Source organism: Octopus bimaculoides, chromosome 2 (assembly GCF_001194135.2).
Source record: "Octopus bimaculoides isolate UCB-OBI-ISO-001 chromosome 2, ASM119413v2, whole genome shotgun sequence".
Classification (NCBI taxonomy): Eukaryota; Metazoa; Mollusca; class Cephalopoda; order Octopoda; family Octopodidae; genus Octopus; species Octopus bimaculoides.
In genome coordinates, this window is record NC_068982.1 from 99,497,613 (window position 1) to 99,504,160 (window position 6,548).

Below are 6,548 nucleotides of genomic sequence, written 5' to 3' on the forward strand. Positions count from 1 at the left end.
ATATATATATATATATATATATATATATATATATACGGAAGTAAATTTATTTGCCAGAGATAGAAAAATACCAAAATATCGTTATAAATTCATACGTGAATTATAGATAAAGGAATGTAATTCTGACGCCGTTATGTTTATAAATGACAGATGATGTTCCTTCACAGGTTTCTGTATGTGAAAAAATGCTATTTGTCTATATATCTTGTTTTAGCTAACGGTCGCTATCTCATACGTATCTTTACCAGTTTGTCTTTCTACATTTATTTGTGTATCTCTCTTGCTTATTTCCTTCAGAATATTCTCGTCTAATCATGCACATACGATAAATTTTCATTAGCTACTAAGCACTTTAAAAACACATTAATACATAGATGCGCACACACTTCTACGTAGTAAATCAGGAACTCTTGTCCAGAGAGAAACAAGCAAAGATAGTGAAAGAGAATGAATAGTAAAAATATATATACCCCTATAATTTGGAAACTTTTTTTTCAGATGGACCATTAGGGATAACAGAACCTTTTAAGAGTTTCACTGCTAGCACTTTAAGCCAGAAACTGTTCAAATTACTATAATTTATTTTATTATCTAAAAAGAAACAATAACTTTTCTTTTCTGTTATGCTTTTATTCTTTCTTTCTTTTTTTTGATTCATCATTCTTCTTGACCGGTCACCTCAAACGAAGATTTTTGGGGTGGGTGCTTATGATATGTAAATGTGACCATTTCAACGAGCCCAAGTCGGTTTGGGTAAAAGTTATGTCGTTAACTATTGTATCCACAGAGAATACACTTTATGATGATCCTGAAGAAACGATCTTCAGTATTGTGACTAGGATGCCACATATAGTTATGCTTGCATTTATTATTGAATAACATAGCAATGCTCATGAGAACGGTGTTCGACGAAACAATTGTAAATCGATGATATAAAATTATAAAATTATAATAATAAAATTATAAAACTGTAAACACATTCCTTGTATGCTTTTGAGATGCGAAAGAAAGGAATGATCTCACGGAATTTCGAAGTTTGTTGACTATGCGATGTATCTGATTTCCCCCCTATCTATAGTATGGAATATTCGCCCGCTATATAAAGTAGTCACAAATTAAACCATTATCGTAGAAGAGAGTATAATTCATATACTGGGTTGGTGCATTATTAACGACTGTTTTATAATTTAATTTACAACAGTTTTAGAATAATAATAATAATAATAAACAAAGGTCGCAAATTATGTACCAACACAATATATATGAGAAATCCTTTTAGCTGTGATAGGAAATTATAAAAATGTAAATACATCACTCCGATGTTTCCGATGTGCAAAACAAAAGAGCGGGATGACTTTTGAGGTATCAATTCACGATTGCTTTATGTAGAAGCTTATTCCACGTCAAGAATCATAGAACACAAGTACAAAAACGATATATATATATGTGTGTATGTGTGTGTGTGTGTGTGTGTGTGTGTGTGTGTGTGTGTGTGTGTGTATGTATGTATGTATGTATGTATGTATGCGTGAGCGCGCGTGTGTGAACAGCAGAAAAAATGTAATTGATTGCTTCTCATAACATCCATATATTCGGCAGTTTTCTTTTTTTTTGTGTGTGTGTGCTCTGATTCATGATATGCTTTTGGTAAATTCTTTTCCGAAGGTTTGTGTCGCCATCGAAAATCCCCCAATATCAGTGTTGTCTCCTTCGTTCTTCAGTGAGTGCTGAAATTCTCTTTTATTTTGCTTCTACATTTCTCAGATACTGGCCACGCCGGGGCTTTTATTGTCAACGTTTTAGTATGACATTTATAAAATGTCATTCCTTTTTCAGTTCAATTTTTTCTTTAGTTATGTGCGTGTGTGTGTGTGTGTGTGTGTGTGTGTGTGTGTGTGTGTGCAATTTCTGATATTATTTCACCGTCTTTCACGCTGTTATTTGTTACATTGACTTTATATTACATTCATAGTTTTCACGGAGAGGGAAAATATATATTCTTTTTTTTTTTTTGGCGGAGGGCTTCGTTTACATATCAGACCTGATCAAAGGTTTTTATGATATGGCAAGTGGCAATATTGTTTTCAAAAAAGATTTCAAAGCAAGAGCCTACTGCTGAGTGACTGAAGGGAGTAGTTCGCACGTCTAGTTGACCTAGCTTTACAGAAACCCTACTGTGGTCATCAAGATGCGAGAGAGATGGTTCAAGGTTTTAGAGGCTTTTTCTCATTAATAGATGTCTTTATTACCTCAGAAATATTAAAAGTGAGTTCGTTAGGGCGATATTTGAGAATCCCTGAAGCATTGTTTCCAAAGATCAGGGGAGGGGAAGAACTTCAAGAGTTTGATAAAGATAATAGCTAATTCTGGGGAACAATGTTTGAAGGTAATGGAAAAAAATACAACCTTGTTGATTTGACGTGACTAGAGGTACTTTAGCACTTGCCTCAGTATGTGAGATAGTGGATGTAGAAGAGTGGAAAAGAAGAGAATTGGAGCAAACTTGGCAAGAGTATTTTGTATGGAATTGGTTGCAAAGCAGGCAGAGAAGGTGGAAGCTTTCTTTGTGAGGGTGTTACTCATAGAACCATGGTTGAGAAAAAGGTCTCTGCAACGTTGGAAATCCTTCTAGCAAGGACCAAAAGGATTGGCTACTGATGGAAAGGCGGGTTATCTCGAGGTCTGCACGATGCATGAAGTTATCTTTCCCGATTCGAATAGTGGTCTTGCAGGCATTGCGTAATTAGTAAACGTCACCCAGTTTGATGAAGTGAGTGAGTTTCTATCAGACGTTGCAAATCCTGCCTTTTGCTAGAATAGCTTCAACACAACTATGAGGGATTAGAAGCATTGGTTTTTCTTGTGTGAATATGAGCAGAGACATTCCCAAAAGATAGTATCATTCACCTTCTAAACTGCTTTGGATGAGTCAGAAGGGAAACGTATGCTGCCAGCGGTCGTCGGCATAAAACTGGAGGAACTCCAACCTCTCGATTGACTCGAAGTATTTGCTATTAATGTAATCTTCCCGTGTCATTATTTTACTTATTTTCTATCTAGTTTTGTAAATTCACATAGCTTCTGGTTGAGAATATTATAGCAAAAGCATGTTAATGGAATATCTGGAGCAATAACGCTTATTACCTTATTTAGCTCTGTTTTGAGTACTAAGCTAATGCGCCTGAATGTTTGTTGTACTTTGTGTAGCTCTTATTGTAAGTCTGTATTTTATTTATTTTCATATTTCTTTTCTTTATTTAGCATTTTAGTAGTTGTTATAAATACACCTCTTTTCAATGTTATTTTGATACATTTTGCATAACATGTACTGTGATGTGGAAATTAATTCTTTGTATAGTGCAAGGTGTTTAAGTTACAGATGTATATTTTGGAGGGCTTGAGGTTCCTTTGATATTAACAATTAAGACGGTGTCCTTCTACCTGTGCAATTTAGATAATAATAATAATAATAATAATAATAATAATAATAATAATAATAATAATAATAATAATAATAATAATAATAATAATAATAATGATAATAATAATTACGGTCTTGGAAGAGCACGCGGGTGGTACGAACATGAACCAGAAGGTGTCACTGAGACTAATGAATAAAAAATCTTGTGGAATTTTACATTCCAGTGTGACTCTCTAATTGATGCTCAGAGACCAGACACCGTTGTAGGGGTCCTGTAAATAAATTACTAAATATTTTTGCTAATACTTTGTGTCTATTTTCCGCGATAAGTTTAGAATTTATTCATTTCCTTGAGCTTTACATTCGTATATATTTTTTGTCCCACTGGAGCTACTTATTGTGTTACTGCTTGACGCAATTTTTCCGGTGTTCATGTGTTTTGAACATTTACGCCTATAGCAATATCTTCGCTCACCATCCTCCTCCTCCTCCACTTCTCTCTGTTTCCTTCCCTCCTCCTATTTCACATTTTCTTTCTACTTTTTTTGTTTTTCACTCGGTTCTTGATAAAGTTGTTTTTGATTGGGATTGGACTGTTTGTTGTGTTCAAAATGTTGTTGTTTCGCATGATAAAATATTTTTGTGATTTAGAGAGGACTCTTTGTTTTCGAGTACTTTTGTTTCAAAGATTTTTTCACATATTTCTACTCGGGATGTTGTAATTGATTTTGTAAAGACTTAAGAGAACTTTATTTTCAATGAGAATTTCATTTTCAGTGATCGGTTTCTATGTTGTATACTTGAATTAATATGTTGCTCTATAAGTGGTTGTTGCTTTCCTTGCTGTTTATCCTTATGTCCGCCCTGGTCAATCTTACCTATGAAAAAAGAATGCTTTTCAGCAGTAGTAATCCAGCTTTTTTTTTTTTTTTTACTTTTAAGAAGTTGTTATCTTGTCTCACATTATCCAATGCGTTCTTTTTTGTGAGGCAAAACTATATTGGAGGGAGACTTGGCTGCTATTTCTAGCAGATCAAAAAACCTCGCAGTAGCTGTCTTGTTGGTTTGTTCTTGTATGAGTAGTTCATAAAACGAGTGATAAAATAGAAACCGATAAAATATTGGGATTTATAAAATAGACTGTACTAACTGTGCCTATTCTAGAAATTACTATTATTATTATTATTATTATTATTATTATTATTATTATTATTATTATTATTATTATTATTATTATTATTATTATTATTCAGTAGTCTTATTTTTATAACGTGCTTTCACTGAACTACCGAGGGCAGCTCTGTGTGCCTTGGGTATGTGCTGTGGTTTGCTGCGATGCTCTTATGGTTACTGTACTGAAAGTGTTTTACGTGGGATGTGTGCGGTGCCTAGTAGTGCTATTTTCTGTATGTTCTATATATATCTATTAGTCCTGGTTTTTGTTATGTATTTGTCTGAATATTTTTTTATCATACCTTATGCGCCCACTATGATAGGAATTGTTTCTGTTTTTAGGCTCCACATTCGAGTTACATCTATTTCCAGGTCTTTGTATTTTGAAAGTTTCTCCATTTATTTTAGAGGAACATTGTCATCTGTTGGTATTAATACATCATTAAGAAAGCATCTCTTTTATTCATGATCTCTGACAACTATATCTGACCTATTGGTCTTAATTTCTCAGTGTGTATTGACATACCCCATAGTATTGTTGCCCTCTCATTCTCTCTGACCTTTCCTGGCGTGTGCCTGTACCATCTTTTTTCTGTTGTTATTCCATAGTGTTAGCATAACTTTCAGTGTATGTAGGTCTCAACTCTGTCGTGTCTGTGAATATATTCCTTCTTAGCCAGGACTGGGCAGCCAGAGACAATATGAATTATTGTTTCTTCTCCATCTCCAAATATTCTGCAGTTACTTGTTATGTTTCTTTTCATCATGTTTTTGGTAATTTCTGGTGGGGAGACTTTGGTCTTGTGCTGCAATTAAAAATACTTCAGTTTTTTTTTTGAGCCCTGAGCTTCTCAGCCATTGTTGGGATTTTGCTTTGTCTATTTCTTTTGCGTCTAGTTTAATCCAGTATTTGCCATGAAGGGGCTTTTCTTGCCATCGTTTTATCATGATCCGTTGCTGTTCTAATTTTAGTTTGGACTTCATTTGTTTTATAGCTTTTGTTGTTTCTTCTTTTTCTTCATAGTTGTTAGGAAGTGTGACTTCTTGTTTGTATTTGTCAGCTTCCTTAAAGATTGAAAACAGTTTTTTGTTTTGTTCGTGTTTAGTGGCTATTTGTATTAGTTTTCCTTGTTTCTGAAGTAGGTATTTTTGTAGTCCTATGGTGGTTATTTTGTAACAGTTTTCTAGCTGTATAAGGCCTCTACCACCTTCTATACGTTGTATATATAACCTTTCTATATCAGATTTTGGGTGGTGCATCCTAAATCCTGTCATTACTTTTCTTGTGTTCCTGTCCATTTTGATTAGTTCATTTAGTGTCCAGTTAAGGATATTGTTGCTGTAACTTATAACTGGGACGGCTAAAGTGCTGATACCTATTATCTTGTTTTTCGCATTTTGCTCTGTTTTCAGTATTAATCTAACTCGTCTATAGTATTCTTTTCTTTATTTTCTTTTTCATTTGTGTGTGTTGTATCCTATCTAGTTCATTGATTCCTAAATATTTGTGTTTCTGGCTTTGGTCTAATTTTCTTATTTCATTTGTTTTATCTAGTGTGATGTTGCTATTCTTAACTAGGTTTTTTCTGTTCAAGGTTGCTTGGGCACATTTTTCTGAGCGAAATTTCATATTTATTTCTTTAGTAAATCCATGTACTGTCTTTAGTAATGTTTCCAGCTGTTTGTCATTTGTAGCGTATTATTATTATTATTATTATTATTATTATTATTATTATTATTATTATTATTATTATTATTATTATTATTATTATTATTGAGTGAGAGAGCAGTGCATGCCATCAAAGTGACACTGGGGTAAAATATACGAAGCCCATTATACCCATCATGACTACCCGTCTGATAAGGGTACTCCAGGCACATGCATCACAACCAAATGTGCGTGACATGGTGATCTCATATCAAGATAAACAGCGCATGACCTCGCAAATGGGGC